The 17,428-nt window shown below is 29.9% G+C and overlaps 1 protein-coding gene and 1 long non-coding RNA gene across 5 annotated transcripts in view; one reads left to right on the forward strand and one right to left on the reverse strand.

Moving 5' to 3' along the window:
* Window positions 1-4,440: 4,440 nt before the first annotated feature.
* Window positions 4,441-17,428, reverse strand: part of LOC126748234 (uncharacterized) — a 72,920-nt gene continuing 59,932 nt past the window's right edge. Inside the window, exons 2-3 of one of the 2 annotated variants that reach the window (XR_007664670.1) lie at window positions 5,383-5,515; window positions 4,441-5,247 (exon numbers count right to left, since the gene is read on the reverse strand). This is a non-coding gene — a long non-coding RNA (uncharacterized LOC126748234). Of the gene's footprint in view, window positions 5,248-5,382; window positions 5,740-17,428 lie in introns of those variants that run through there. The other variant, XR_007664669.1, reaches the window with a different exon arrangement.
* Window positions 5,035-17,428, forward strand: part of LOC126748214 (protein grainyhead) — a 220,459-nt gene continuing 208,065 nt past the window's right edge. For all 3 annotated transcript variants that reach the window (XM_050457294.1, XM_050457295.1, XM_050457296.1), the window contains exon 1: window positions 5,035-5,182. The gene's annotated coding sequence lies outside the window, so the exon portion shown is untranslated. The remainder of the gene's footprint in view (window positions 5,183-17,428) is intronic.

A 17,428-nucleotide genomic window follows, 5' to 3' on the forward strand; every position in this document is an offset into this window, starting at 1 on the left:
TTTGCCTAAAAAAAGAAAGGATTTCTGGGTAACCACAAAAAGACTTAACATTACTTAAGACCCAAAACCTGATGTTCGTCCTTACTTAACTGACTGTCACTAAAATTAATAACTATTTTTCGAATTGTCACAATAGAGCTGATATTTTTTCTCATATATTGAATTTTACAGGAAAAATAATATGTGACCAATAATTCTTTCTTATCATTATTAGACGAAGCAAGCCTGTTAAAAATTGTAAACTGGATAAAAACAAATACACTCGGTAAAGATGCAACTTCTATGCGTGATAATAAACTGATATGCCATCACCTAAGACATCTACTCCTGTAAACGTTAATGATCTGAGACCGATTAGTATTTTACCTGCAGTTTTAAAAATATTAGAAAAACACGTATCTAATCAAATAACGATTTTTTTAAAATTAATGAGCATAATTCCTGCTTGTCAGTTTGTTTTTCGATAAATTAGTTTTCCTGAAGCGAAAAATTTAGGAATGTTGTTTGATAATGCCCTCTCATTTCAAACTCATTTTAAATAAAAACTTGGTACAGCATACATGCATTTAAGAAAAATAAACTTCTTTAAAAAATATTTGTCACCGAAAACTAAAAATCATTTATGCAATTATCTTGTTTTATGAATTTTCGACTAATAAGTTTATTACAAGTTAATTATAGTAGGTATCTGTAAATCTATTCAAAAATTACAAACTACATACATACGTTTTTCATTGATATAGCTTTCAGAATACACATTATCTTATATTTGACTAATAATTGAATTCTGTCAATGTTTAATAAACGTAAATATCATATTTTTTTGTTTATATACAGAGTAATAAAAAGCGCAGATCTACTATACCTAAGAGTACTTTTTAATACTCGTGACTATACTCAGTTTATTAGAAATAAATATCATTTTAATATTCGATTACTTACCCAAGATATAAAAGAAATATCGCTTAACTCGGCTTTATTAAATCGCGTCTTCTGGCAGAGTTTTGTTTTTACTTGATTCTCGGTGTCCTTTTCTCCCCTTTTGCACGCTTTTTTCCGTATTTCTTGCTCTACTTTGCGTCTCTAACCTTTAGGATGTATAAGTTTTTTTCTATCTCATGTTTACATATGTCAGAATTATATTTAATTTTATTTAGTTACTACAAATAAAATAACGAGACCCGGTATAGAGAATATTAAAGATTTTCTTTTTCATTTATACCACATGAAATTGGCATGAATTTTTTTGTAAAAGCTTATATACTAGAGTAAATAGGTATAAATATTATCTTATAGGACTGAAACCTACTTTTGGTATAGATATTTTTAACCTAATTCGCATGTACCAATTTTATTTAAATCTGAGGATAATCTTTTAAAGGTAGAAATGTCCACAAAGACAATTATATAAGAAAAACAAAAACTTTTTATAAATCTCAACTGAACTGAAAAATATTGAACCACTGAAGTAATGAAGAAGAAAGAAACACTCAATCCAGAGTTTCAATTTGTAAATGCGTATGCACCGTAGCAGCCATAGTAGGCCATACCTCACAGAAGAAGCCGCTTTTAGCTCAAGTCAAGCAATTCATTGAAAATCATAACTTTACTGAGTGCAGTTTATGATTACTTTAAGAAATTTATAGGATTGCTTCAGTAGTTGGAAGTATGAATAGGTTGTTTTCGTCGAAAAGAAAGTAAATCACTGATTTACTACTATTCATTTATAAAATTTTTTTACTTTTCTATCAATTTAGTTTTATTTTTCAATTTACTTTACCTTTTCGGCTCCAGATACATTATTTCAGATCCAGATGATTAATTTATATTTTAAAGCATAACGGGACATTATTAATTAATACCCGTTGCATATTTATTTTTAAATTAAAAATAATAATACTTAATGAAAACAAGTCATTGATATACGTTAAAACCAATGAAAGATCTATTTACTCCATATATTCCAAATAATTATAAGTATATGAGCGTAACAGTCAAGTATGGCAGAAACCGCTAAATTCTTGTAAAAAAATTTTTTGAGTACTAGCCTAAAGTAGTCTGAGCTCCTCCTTTAAACTTTTTTAAAGAGCATAGATAATGATTTTAGTAATATTATAATATCACATAAATTTTGATATAAAAAAATAGGGTTATGTAAGCAATTTCTAAATTTGTTTCCTTTATTTTTTAGTATTATTCCTTTATTAGTAGAGGTATTAAGTGTTTTATACAGTAACCACCTAAAGTTCGCATAAATTTGATAAAAATTAGAGACATGATTTTTTGAGTAAACGCTCGGACCCGTCGATTTTTATTTTAAGTTGCGCATTATTTTACATACATTTTTGTATACAGGGTGAAACAAAAAAAAATATGATGATCATATATGATCATCGGTCATTTTTTTAAATGTAATGCTATATTTTTTATTGCATTTATGAAATAAAGGCGAAAATCCTAGCAAGTTTCGTAAAACACACTATCTCAAAACTTAACTGTTTCAAAAATATTTACATTTAACCAACAAGAAAGCAAGTAAGTACATCTATTTACAAATTAAGATAAAATGGAGGATAGAATGTTATAAACTGTGAAAACTCTTAAAAAAAAAAGTGTTCAAACTGATCCCCATTTACTTCTTGGCAGAAAGCAAGACGGTTTACAAACTCATGTAAAACACTATCAATTATTTCGGGTGATTTCATATCTAAATCTATTTTTCAAATCTTCTACGTTGTTTGGCTTCTCAATATAAATTTTACTTTTCAGGTACCCCCATAGAAAATAGTCGCAGGCATTTATGTCTGGTGACCTGGCCGGCCTCTCTATTGGCCCTCTTCGTCCTATCCATCTGCCTGGGAACACTGTCTGGTCTTGTATAGGGCAGCCAAAACAGGGATAAGATCTTCTTGAAGAAAATTCAAATAGCGTTGTCCTGTTAAGTTTTCTTCGAAAAAGTATAACCCTATTACTTTATTTTCCACGATACCAACCCAAACATTAATAGATTTACGGTACTGTGTATGAGCCTCAGTTGCCCAGTGTGGATTTAACACTGACCAGTACCGACAATTTTGCCGATTTACGACACCGTTTAAACAAAAAGTTGCTTCATCCGAAAACAAAACTCGTAACACAAACTGATGGTTATTATTGCAAATGTTCATCATTTGCTCGCAAAATTGGTTTCTTCGATCAGGATCGTCCTCATTTAATTCGTGTATTAGTCTAATTTTATAAGGGTGGTATTCATTTGCTTTTACGATGCGTCTTACTGACGTTCCGGCTATATTATTATCAACTGAAATTTGTGAAGTTGCATTGTTTGGATTTTCTTCGACGGAGAGCAGAACGTTTAATTTTGTTTCTTCAAAAATTTTTGGACGACCTGATCTTGGCAAATCCCTAATATGACCTGAAGTTATGAATTTGTGCTCTATTCTACTAACTGTTGACTGAGAAATAGGATGGTTTGGGTATTTGGCATTAAACAGTTCACTTAGTTCTTTTTGCATGCGCACTCGATTCCCATACCCTAGCATCATCAAAATTTCAATTCGTTGGGTTTCCGTTAAATTAGCCATAATTTATTCTGATAAAAACTATTAATTTTCGAACTGACAGTGACATTCGAAAATGGAGATTCTTTACAAGTGCAACCATGGAAATAGAAAAAATTGGCAGTATTTATAACATTATTTTTATCCTCGATTTTCCCTTAATTTGTAAATAGACGTACTTTTTTGTTTTCTTGTTATTTAAATGTAAATATTTCGGAAACAGTTGAGTTTTGAGATAAGGTGTGTTATACGAAACTTGCTTGGAATTTCGCCTATATTTCATAAATGCAATAAAAAATATAGCATTCTATTTAAAAAAATTATCGAGGACGTCCTATCTTTTTTTTTGTTCCACCCTGTATACAAAAATTTGTGTGATATAATGCGCAACTTAAAATAAAAATCGACGGGTCTTTTCTCAAAAACGGGTTTTCTCAAAAAATCATGTCTTTAATTTTTATCGAATTTATGCGGAACTTTAGGCGGTCACTGTAGACTCGTGAAACAGAAATAGGAAATAATAATATTCATGCTTAAAAATATGATAGTAATTTTAAATTTAAGCAAGCAGGTCTTAACTATTCATTGTTTTTTATATTCCACGCCATATACTTTTGTATGGCTTGTATATTTCAGTTCATCAAAAATCTTGGACAGGTTAAACTAAAACTCATGAATTATTTTATCGAGCAACACACTTAAAACTAAGTATGTTACTCGATAGAATAAAAGGAAGTCGACTCAATGTTTTTTTTTAATGTTTGTAAATTTTCCATATTGAGGCTTTATGTATAAATCTATAATAATAATAATATTGAATTATTTTTTTACTATTTAAAGTTTTGTATGTACAAACAAAAACTAGAAAAAAAACAGAAAATGTGTTAAAAATGTTATTTACTTAATTAGCTCTTTTTTTAATATTATTAATAGATTTTAAATTTTTTGAATATAAATACAAGTTAAATTTTAAATCGAATTTAACTTAATAAATACATATTACACCTAAAACCGAAATTTATACAGATCATATTCTTTAAATCATGTTGGTATACGTGTTATATACTTTTTAAATAAGTTTGATTAAAATCATAATTTATAAAAAATATAATAGGTTACCTTGAAAATAAATTAAAATTATAAACATTAAAACGAATTAATGCAATTAGAAAAATTCAATGCAAGTAAATAAAAGCGAAACATATATTATATTGGTACGGTTCTGTGTGAGCCGCGAAAGGTTTAGGAGTTAATCAGCGACCGTCGCACCTGTGTTTCTTTCTTCAGTGGATTCGAAGTACCCATGGTACGGTAAGACGCGATGTTGCGCACGCCGCTATATACCTGCGATCAGCTTGGACCGCTGCCGTAACCTAACAGTCAGTAGAGTATTAGTTCGAAACACCTGTAGACGCTAGTATGTGATTAAATTAAAAGTCCTGGCTAAAATTGGTATATGCATGTTGCCAAAATTCAGTCAGGAGAGCATGTTTCTCTCGAAAGTCCGAGCAGTGAGTCCGCGCAGTGTAGTGTCGACTCCGTGATCACTGATCATGATACAGTCACTCCTCTTGCCCTTCTTGTGACTCCTTAGATTATAAGGGACACTGCAGGCCGCAGACGTAAGTATTGTTGTTTAGTACCCACCATAACCATACGTTAACTTCTTTTGATGCTTGAATGACACCTAAAATTTCACTAATACAAAAATCTATAGAATAATAATCTCACCACTAAGCTCTTTAGTATCTACCGGCATACTCACAATGCTCGCTACTACTTACACCTAGTTATGTTTAATAATAAATGATTACAATAATACCTGTTATCCCAGGTTGGCAGACCTGTTCATCAACTATTGCTTACTCAATCATGAATGGCGGCTCGATCAGCAGTTGTAGATTCTTGTCTGGTTCAAGCTCGACCCGAGACTTGTTTGACATCTTTCCCCTAACCTAGTCAAAACAATATTTTTTTTACCAGCAATTGTAAACAAACAAGTAGTATGAATTAAATCATATTAGATTTTTTTATTTTTGCACGCAGATTCATTTAATTCGCTTAGGTATTGACATACGACGCAACTGCCCATGTGGTTTAACTTTTTAAGGTTATGGCTTGGTTTAAATATTTAATTAATACATTATTAACAACAACAAAGAAAGAAAACAAGTAAACGTATTGGGCTGTTTTCTACTTTGATCATATGTTACATATTTAATGGTGGAAATTAATGATGAATGAGAAAATAAACTTATTGATATATATTATCTTTTGTTTAGAAGTAATTTTTAAGATTAATAATAAACATATTATCAAGTTTCACATATCTATATTTATAAACTACATCGGTTATTTCAAGTTATTTGCATTTAAAGTGTCGGTATTTCTTAACGAGAGAGATTTAGCGCCTTACTCGACTGTCCATATCTCATAGCAATGTCTATTACGTGTATTCATACCTATTATATGATTAACGTTAGAAAAACTGAATATAATTTTAAAATAGACAGTAATGGCTTTAAACTTAAATTTACGTATTTTTCAATTTGGTTAATTATTTATTAAAGATATAAATATGCTCTGATTTTAGAATTTTCATGTATAGTTATAAAAGAATATTTTTATTTAAAAACACTAATTTTTACCCAATCTAAAATAAAATTTTCTTAAATGACAAAATGATATGTTCTTTGCGATATTCTACAAGTAGAGCAGGGCATTTTTTAAAAATATGAGACATAAAACTACATGTTCTATTACAAATAAAGCAATTTACTAGCAATGTTGCAAAAATATTTTTTTTTGGATCCCGTTTATTCTTTTTATACATATATTATTAAACAATATTGTTCATGATTTATTATAAATACAATGTGATTGACATATGCTTACACTAATAAAAAGAAGCATCTTTGATTTCTTAACTGAGGTACGTTATATATTATTGCTGAATTGGATTCTCTTTATTATCGTTATAATACACTTGCAATTTTTTTCGCTATTTAGTTTTAATTAAAAGTTTCTATTTAGAAACTGCTTTCAAATACTGCTTAATAATAAAACAAATTTTTAAATCAAATAAAAAATAAAAAAAACAGGTAGAAGTCTGTAAGAATAAAAAGAAGAATAAAAGAAATAGTAAAAGTTTAAGAAAAAACAAAAAATCATAAAACAATCCGCAGGAATTATTTTAGTTGAATATTTCTTAATATGATATTGCTGTTTTCTTTTGTACTAGATAAAATTGTTCTTTCAATGTTCATATAATGCTAGAAAAAGGTGTGAAGACAATATTTAATAAATAATATCTTAATAATTTATCCAAAAAAGATGTCTTATGAAAAAAATATATTGGTAAGAATAATCTCATGCACACTTATTAAAAAAATATTACCTCTTATATAAATGACATATATTGTATTGAAGTTATGTTAAATGAAAATACGAAGAAAAAATGCATAAATTAAATTTATATGTCATTTCAATAAGCAGAAACATGTTTATTTAAAATTACCTTTTTTCTTTGCTTATTTTTTTAAATTTATTTTAAATACTTTTGTATAAAAAAATATCCGTATCGTTTTTGGTTTAAATTATGTTATACATACGCAGTTACTATACACAAAGAATGGCAGCAAAACGTAATATTATAATATCACTTTTGAATATATTATGTGCATTATGTAGGACTTATAAAAGCACTGTTTGGCCTAAATAGATTTCATATACTTACCAAAACTTTCCCTTGAAATATTTTTATTAATTATTTAATAATACTCTATAAAAAAACCCCTGAGTGATTTTATACTTACGTTAAATATTCAAACTAAGAAAATTCAGTCTAAAGCAATACCATGTTTATTAATAAAATAATTATGACCTTGAGTCGGCCATGTTGCTCATTTTTAGCGAGGAAATATTAATTATTAGTGGTGCGTAATTATTGAAAATTAAGCTTGGGTATTTCTGTTGGAATTTTTTTAAATATATACATATAATGTGTTAGATTGTACCGCCTCATAATTTTTGTTATATGTAGCACCAATTAACTTTTATCAGCCTTTCTTTCTTACTCTGTAGTAAGTAAAAATCTACAAAATAAATACCTTATTTTTTGTGTATTTAAATATTCTCATAAAAAAAATACATCAATTTTGCTTTACTTTTTTTCAACTTAATGATCATTACAAGTTATATTTTTTTATTGTTCCTTTAAAACAGAAGAAACGCATTTCATAATGCCTGGAGAGTATGCATTTTTATGCATGCCTAATTTGTTTGCATAATTCTTCAAGACTCCAGAAACTTATTGCATACATTTTATTTATCCAGTTATTCACAAAATATTTATTTAACCACTTAACGACACTCACCGCACTTAGACCATTAGAATAGACCCTTTGAAGTAACTCTTTAAATAATTTTTCTTTACATCAAATAGTAATACATACTCTTAAGCTAGTGTAAAAAAAATTGAGAAAAAACTCATATATACATTTTCCATTATTTTTTGTTAGAAATAGAAGTTTAGATATTTTGTTTATTTTCTTACTATAGCGGTGATTATTAATTCATCACAAAAAAATTATAGGAACGTGAAACGGAAGATTTTTACCCCTTAAATTAAATCCCTCTTTTGTTTAACTGCCATTCGGGATTGATTAATATATTTTTAAAGTGGCTCAGCCTTTAGCGAGTCAGTGGCACTCGCAGTCGGTGCTCTGATGTTTATTCTATATTTTAACAGAACGTGATTGTGTGCCATTGGTTTTCCACATTTTTTAGAGTTGGTACTTTCAAGGCCCATATAATCTGAGGAGATACGAGATATACAGGGTGTTTCAGAACTATGGGATCAAACTTCTTAGGGTTGCTCGAACCGTAAGAACGGTCGAATTTGAAGAAGAGGTGCTTCAGCGAGTTGCCGATGAACCATCAAATAGCACACGTGACGTCGCTAAGAATTTGAATACGAGTAATGCTTCTGTCTGGCGGATACTACACGAGCAACAACTCCATCCTTACCACTTCCAGAAAGTTCAAGGTATGACTGCAGCCGCTTATCATCCTAGAGTTCAATTTTGTCGATGGCTTCTGGATCACATCATTGCACAACCAAATTTTTTACGATATGTTTTGTGGACCGATAAAGTCTCTTTCACAAGAGACGGTATTTTTAATAGTAAGAATAGCCATGTATGGGACGAAGAAAATCCTTATGCAATTTTTCCAAGAAAACATCAGAATCGTTGGTCTGTCAGCGTATGGGCAGGCATTATTGATGATTATTTAATTGAGCCATACCTTCTACCGGAACGGTTAACAGGAGCTATTTATCTGCGTTTCTTGGAGGATGTTCTCCCAGAACTCCCTGAAAATGTTCCACTAAACGTTAGACAGCAAATGTGGTTTCAGCATGATGGAGCGCCGGCTCACTTTGCTGTACAAGTTCGCTAGTATTTGGCTCAGCGGTTTGGGCACCGTTGGATTGCTAGAGGTGGAGCAGTTTCTTGGCCTCCTAGGTCACCCGATTTAACGTCGCTCGATTTTTTCTTGTGGGGACATGTAAAGTCTTTAGTCTACGAAACTCCAGTAGAATCAGAGCTAGACTTAATTGGACGAATAACAGCAGCATTTGAAATCATTCAAAACGAGGATTAAATTTTTACTGTAGTCCGCCGAAATCATGTGCGGCGTTTAAATCGGTGTATTGTGGTTGGAGGAAGACATTTTGAACAATTGTTGTGATGGTATCATATACAAAGGGTAAAAATAAATGCATCAGATCCTATTTAGGTAATTAATATTTTTTCTAAATTTAAACGCGTCTTAGGGCCGTAGTGGCGTAGTGACACATTTCCGGACATGGGTTCCTATACTCAAATGGATTCTACTGTTGCACTGAACAACCCCTAGAAGTTTGATCCCATATTTCTGAAACACCCTGTATAATTTTAATCTCGTATTTTTCCAGATCAACAAGCTTTGTACATTTAGCCAAGTAATATGTGGGTCTTTTCAAAGGCAGGCATTTTGCCTAAGTGCATTTGCCTAATTCAGAGTAACATTTGCATTTGCCTAATGAGTTAAACTGAGTTTTACACAAGTTGATCACAGATCTGTTTTTTCCCGTATTCTGAGTTCTTCCTTTAAGTGTTCTATAGTTATTTTACAGAAGTATTTACGCTTAAACCCTGGCAAGCCACTCTGTAAATTATATTATTGTGTCTCAAAAATTAACTTTTGAGTAAAAGGTGTAAGTATAAAGGCACAAGAAACTTAAGAAAAGTGTTTTTTTCAATTATAAGGAAAATTATATATTAATATATAATTTAAAATATATAATTATTAATATTAATATTAATCATATATTAAGGGCTCTTAAGTAGTATACCGCATATGAAAAAACTATTAAAAGTCCCCTCCTTACTGATTTACCGATTTTCTTTCAATGCAGATACAACTTTAATTCATATATCACTACTATTTTATATATAGTTGTGTTCCAATAAAAACCCATCCTGTAATTGGTATATTTAAATAAGGAAAAAAATTTTAGAAACCGTTGAAATGGCTTAAGTGAGATGTCTATTATGTTATTTTATATTAAAAAAATATAATATTCATTGTTATATAAAAGTATTAATTTTTCATTAATCATATTGGATTTATAAGGCATTTCATAATAATCACAGTTATTTTTAAACTATTGTTTTGAGTAGTCTAGGCGCAATTATCAATTGTTCTCCGTTTAATAGCCATTCCGCTAGGTGTAAAAAAAACACAATAATTTCCTAACCTTAATGAGTGCTTACCTTTAAAAACAAATTAGTAACCAATTAATTTTTTTCTTATAAAATAAAAGGGATAAAAACCATTAATGCTTAAATTTTGTATTCGTGGAGTCACTTTACTTAGCTATAGTAAAATTATTATTTAAAACTGCACAAAAAAGGTATATGTATCATCAAAAACATAATTTTCTTCTTTTAAACACTTAAAAATCTGGGAACAAAAATTTGTTATTACATATTAGGACAAGAATGGAATTATCTTTATGATGATAGAAATGGTAAATTTTAAAATATTAGCAAATTACATCAAAACAGTTTGGACACCATTTAGATATACAAAAAATTACACGAATAATATGCTTTTAAACATTAATAAACTACTATTTATCATAAATAAACATCTTATTCTGGTATTCGGAGTGTCCTTCGATTTTTTAATACTCAGACTTAAGACGGCGCATGTGTAAAGACAAAATATTAGAAATAACAGTATGTCTGCATTATAGCCTAAAAAACTATATGAGATAAAAACTATATTAATATGAGAGGAAAGAGGCAAGACTAAAACTAACATATTTTAAATATTAAAATATTAAGAATTTAGCTTTATACAGTGTATAAGGGTTCGATTTCCGATACTTTACCCACGTATTGTACATCCAATTTTATCGACTAAAAAAACATATAAATAGGGCTCGAACTCTTCACCCCATTGGCTGGGAGCCATATCAAAATTTTATTTCTCGACTCTTTACGAGTTCACTAAAACTCATTTTTCTATCACTTGCATAAATTTACCAGCTCTTAAAATCAATTTTACTAAGAAATGGCTTAAAATAATAAACAAAAAAGTTTAATTTTGATTAAAAATGTGGTAAAATTTTGTGCATTTTTTCAGTTATAATGCTTAACTTCAAAACACCAGACCCTTAACATATTTTTTCTTTCTGTAGATTGTACGCAATAAGCTTTGCTAACAAATAAACATCAAATTATTACCGCCACTTATTGACAAAAATTAAATCCTTGTAGGACCTATGCAGGTAACATTTTATTAGGTAATAAGGAAGAGGGGTATTTTTACGATAAGGTAAAGTAAGTGCGACGAATAAGAACGCATTATATAAAAAAGCCTTATTAAAAAAATTAATTCACAAAATTTGCTCAAATTGGCTACCATTATTCTAATGGTAAGCTATTGCCCTAAATTCAACCTGCTGAGTAGCTCTCGTAATCATTTCTCGATCGTTCTTAATCTCCTCAGCTATAAACATAATTTTTTGAAGGAGCCCCTGGTTTCTGGAGCTTCCTGATATACTTTTTCTTTCATAGTTCCCCCAAAAAAGGAATCCAGAGGAGTTAAATCGGAAGAACGAGGTGGCCAGGTAATTGTATTACTATATCCAATCCATGGCACATAATTAGTATCAAGGTGTGCACTTACTAGTCGGGATAAATGAGCTGGTGCACCAATTATTTGGATGGATTATCTCCGAGACCTTGTTATTTCGAACTTAAAGCATAATTATTGAATATTAAAGAAGTTTTACCATATTTTTCATTAAAATCAATGTTTTTTGGTTATTTTTTGTGTAATTTCTTAGTAGAACTTGACAAGGTTCTGTCAATCACCTCCAATTTTAGCTAACCTCACTTTGATATGACAAACGGGAATCCCTATTGTATGACACATGGTTATAAGCAGCAATAAAATGTCTACTTAACAGTGTCAAAAAAAATTAAATCGGTTGACGTACTAGCGAATACTGGGCTAAAATGTCTGGTAATAATGAATATTTTGTCGACGTCATACTCTGGTACGTCAAATAATTATCCTATAGTGTAATACATCACTTTAAAGGGCAAACAATCAACCACCCACCGGTGTATAAAAAATGTAAGTTTATAGACAGACTATGATTAATCAGTTCACAGAATTTATTTTATTAAGTGCTCAAAATGTGTTCCGTTATTTGCGAGACAATAATAAAGTCGGTTTTGAAATTTCTCATGAATATTGGGCAAGTGTTTGTTTGCTTATATTCCTATATTCGGGAGTAATTCGTTCTTATAAATCATTAATATTTTTAGATGGGGCTTTATAAAATTTGCTTTTTAAATATCCCCAAAACAAAAAATCTAGCGGTGTTAAGTCTGGCAACCGTGCGGATCATTTAGTTGCACAGTCACTTGCCATTTACTTGCCAGTCCACATTCCTGGAAACTGTTCATTAAGCCACTCTCGAACTGTCAAAGCATAGTGCAGGGGAGTTTTGTTATAAATACAAACTATTTTTTATTATCCCATTATAACACCATTTTCATCCAATTGGTTTTCCAAAGATTGGACGATTAAAGAATATATTGTGTTTTCGATTTGCTTACAATGATGTGTCACATTATGGGGGTTCCCGTTTGATATGATTTTAATATGTATTAAAGTGAGGTTAGCTGGGATGAGGAGGTAATTGACAGAATTTTGTCAAATATAGAATTAAACGTCCCTCCGTATATCTAAATTGACGTGTTGAAATGAAAGCACTGTTTATTAAATTATACATGTAATGTGATTTCTAAATGGTATGTTAAATGGATACCTCATACTGACTTTTAAAGAATCACATATAATCACATATATAAAACAAGCACATCACATAGCTAATATTTTACTTTTGGTGGTAGCATATTTTTGTACTGATTTAGACTTGTAAATAGGGCATAAGCGGCCTTAATCTTATTATTAAAAAGTGTTGTAAAAGTTAAATTTGAGTCAATATCTACTTATAAACTGTTTCCCCACAACGATGAATATAGCTTTACCCCATAAGGGGTACTATAAAGTTATTTTAAGGGTATCGATAACCTTAGTTTATTTAAGGGTAAAATGAAAATCCTGCAGTCCCTCTTCTTATTTATTAAACATTTAGTTACGTTAAATTCCCTACTTGTTTCGGACACGGTAGGGAAGTTCGGAACATGTAGGGAATTTTAAATTAACTAAATGTTTAATAAATAAGTGGAGGAAGACTACAGGATTTTCATTTTACCTTAACCTACGACTCCACTACAAGTATGGACTATTTCTTCACTATTACTTAATTTTATTCTTACAAAAATTACACAAGACTTCAAAGTACACCGTTTTAAATTATAATTTTGAGGGAACAAATCCAATTTTTCCAAGTTACTGTTAATTTTATTTTGAACTATAAGCAAGTTTGGCATGTCAAAAAACAGATACACCTGAGAGTCGTCTACGTATTGTTATAATTTAGAATACTGTAGGCACTTCGTTACATTAGCCACAAAAATAGACAAATATAGTGGTTCCAATACAGAGCACTGTTGGACACCTATAGTTAATTGCAAGAAATTTGATCTTGTTCTTGAGTCTTTTTTTACTCAAACACAGTAACAGCGATCTTCAAGATAAGGCTTAAAAAATGTAATAGCATTTTTTGAAAATCCAAAATACTGTAATTTAGCCAGGAGTAATAATTGATATATGGTATTTAGGGCTTCAATTAAACTTTAAGCAAGGTTAAACACAGAATTTATTTAACGTCATTTTTGGCTTTGATGTCATTAGTCATGCCTTGTGCTAGTGTTTAATGATTTTCGGAAACCTAATTAACAGTCTAAGATTATTTTTAACTTAAAGACAAACTCAAAAATTTCATTATCAATACGACATTCTAAAATTTATAAACCCAGTGGCAAAGTGCTGATAGGTCTAATATCTTTTAAATCTTGAGGAGATGGCAAGGCAAGGGGTAATAATAGCTTTCTTCCATTCACTTGGAAAACTGTTTTGCAAAATACAAGAATTAATAATATTTACCAAAGGTTTCAGACAGTAAGGAAGGCATATCCTAAGATCTTTAACAGAAATTCTATGAATTCCTACCACATCACTTGCAATATTTTTTTTATAAAATGTATAGCTTTCTCATCATTTATTAATTTTATGTTAAGTTTTTCCTGATTTATATTTTTTTATTAGTTAAGTAGAAATGCCATAGAGCTTGAAAAAAAAAAGAATTTAATTCATCTGCATTATTTAAATTATCAGGCAAATAATCGCTTTTATTTTTTGTAAAATTTAGTTTTTTAACATTATTCCAAAATTCTTTTCCTGCTTTTGACATTTATTGAAAGTAAGCTCGAAGGTAATTTCTCTATTTATTGCATGTTTAGTGTAATTTTTTAAGTCTGTGTAATAATTTAGACTATTTATATTGCATATGTATTATTCTAGACGATATTATATTGTTTTTGTATTCCTAATTGCATTATAATGAAATTTTATCAAATTGTCATTTGATTGCTCAGTATTAAATATAAGTATATTTTCAAACAATACCAATTAAATACTTTATAAACATGCATTTTATGGAAAAAATTACATTGAAACTATTTCTACATCTTTTATGATTAAAATATGATTTTTTATACATAGTTTTTACTTCAATAACCGCTTTACAGGATGAAAAGCTTTTCTAAAAAAATCATGATCGAAATTGGCCAAACTAATTATATTAAATTAGCATTATTTTACTAAAATCTGTATTAATTAGACAATAACATTATTTATGACATGTAGTGCACAATGTATCCACAATGCACAAGCGTAAGTGAATTAAAGCCGTTTTGGTAGGAGCTTATATTTCTTATCTGTTACGTATGCAGTGCATCATAAGGTAGCGGATAAATTCAATAAAAATGAAATGGACCGTTTCTGAAAAAAAATGCCCGAACCCGTCGATTTTAATATTTGGTTTAGGGTTTTTACGTGGAAATTTAATATATAGGGTGACTGAAAAAAAAGATATGACGCCATCAATCTAAATTAAATGTTCGAATTAAGCACTGTTACCAACCTGACAATAATCAAATTTAAAAATTCTTTTTGATCGTTGTCAATGACATCTGGAGTAATAATTCTAATTTCCTGGCGTATTTTTTTTTTAATCTTTTAAGCTCGCTGGTTAAGTGACATACACTTTACTTTTTAAGTATCCCCATAAAAAGTAATCGAGGGGAGTTAAACCCAAACAGCACAGATAGTACTAAAGACGTATTTTGTATGTACTCCACGACATAATGTACGTACACATAGGTGCCCCAAAAGACGTATGGACCTACTATGGACCTATCTATATAGGACGTCCACTTTCCGCAGGATTCAACTTCATATATATGTACTTTAAAAACATTTCACGTCATGTATTGGACATAATATGACCTATCTAGAATGTTTACATGACTCCTTTTTTGTCTGGTAAAATGTATTTGGGAGAAAAAATAACTGATTTATAAAAACTGCAAATATATTGATTATAAAAAAAATATATAAAAATAAAAAAAACATGTGTTCCTCGCAACTATTGTGATCTACAGTCCTTAATTTTCTTTGTGCTTCCAATCCCTGCTTGTAGTGCTGCACCTTATAATTATATTTTAAAATAAGCAAATTATCAAATAAGTAATTCATTACTACTAAAATGAATAAATATGCTCTTACTTACTATGAATTTGGCTAGATTCACTGAGTGGAAAGTAAAACTAAATTTAAATGTAGTAAGGAAATGTTATTTTAAGCCGAATTTTGATAAATCCTTAATACACAACGTTTATCACAAAGGGACAACCCACATAGCCAATATTGCCAAGCCGATTAAAATCAGGGCATTCGTTTTCGCATCTGCCATTTGTCTTAAACACTGTTAACAGTTTCAACTCCCTCATGTTGCCAATTACTTATTTGACAGTCAGTGGGGGCAACAAAAATACTGGGTTGCTTTTGCGACCAATTTTGATACATTATTATGACAAATATTCTATTATCTATACTTTTTAGATGTTTTGAAAATCCTATATTTAATTACTTTTCGTCAACATGTAAATTAACTAAATTTATAGGGTATGTTAGTCTTTTGGAAAGAGGGAATGTCGATTTGACAGTTGTCTAATTTATACCGAATTCATTGATTTTCTCTATCAAAGTAAAGAAACATGCAAAGAGTTTTTTTTCTGTTTACCCTACTGAAACTATAAATATTGAAAATAAAACTTATAAAAATTTAAAAATACGTATATTTAAAAAAAAAATCTTTCTGGCTTATAGTTTTGTGTGTTAACAAAAACATATTATTATTATTATTATTATTATTATTATTATTATTATTATTATTATTATTATTATTATTATTATTATTATGTATATTATTATATATGTTTTTTTATATTCTTGTATAATCCATAGGAGCTAAGACATTTTCTAAATATTTATATGTACATATATGTACGTCCGCGAGACGTTACTAATGTACGTACGATTTACGTTTCCAAAAGTACGTTATTTTTATAACAGTGGACGTATGAACATAAATATGACATAAAAATTACGTACCCAGGACGTACGATGCTGTTTGGGAATCTGGCGATCTGGGTGACCATTCAATGAACCCTCGTCTACCTATCCAATGATTTGGAAAAACTTTATCTAAATAATTACGAACGGGTAAAGCGTAGTGTTGCGGGGCTCCAGCTTGCTGAAAAAAAGGGATCACGTTGGTGCATCTCGGGTTCTTCAGGATACAAAGTTATCAGAACGGGGATAAGATCATTTAGAAGAAGGTCCAAATATCTCACCAGTAAGTGTCATCAAAAAAGTAAGGTCCTTAAATTCTTCTTTGTGTATGGCATTCTGTGAACCAATGAGGGTTTTTGGTCGCCCAGTATCGACAATTCCATCTGTTCACATGGCCGTTTGAGTTTGAGTTGCATTAAACAACTGAACCACCCTTTAAGTACGCGACATATCTACGAAACCAATCATTCACAAGATTTCGATTCTTTGACGTTCGGTCAATTTTATCATGTTTCATACAATAACAGTAGGTAATAAAGTCTAGTTACTAATAAAACGCGGGATAACACTGCTTTCGCCTCTCAAAAAGAATAAACACCACTTGCAAATGTAAAAATACCTCAAATAGTTTCAACAAAATACATTCACTTTTTGACACTGACAACAACTAAAAAATCAAAATACCAACATTTAATTTA

Source organism: Anthonomus grandis, chromosome 22 (assembly GCF_022605725.1).
Source record: "Anthonomus grandis grandis chromosome 22, icAntGran1.3, whole genome shotgun sequence".
Lineage (NCBI taxonomy): Eukaryota > Metazoa > Arthropoda > Insecta > Coleoptera > Curculionidae > Anthonomus > Anthonomus grandis.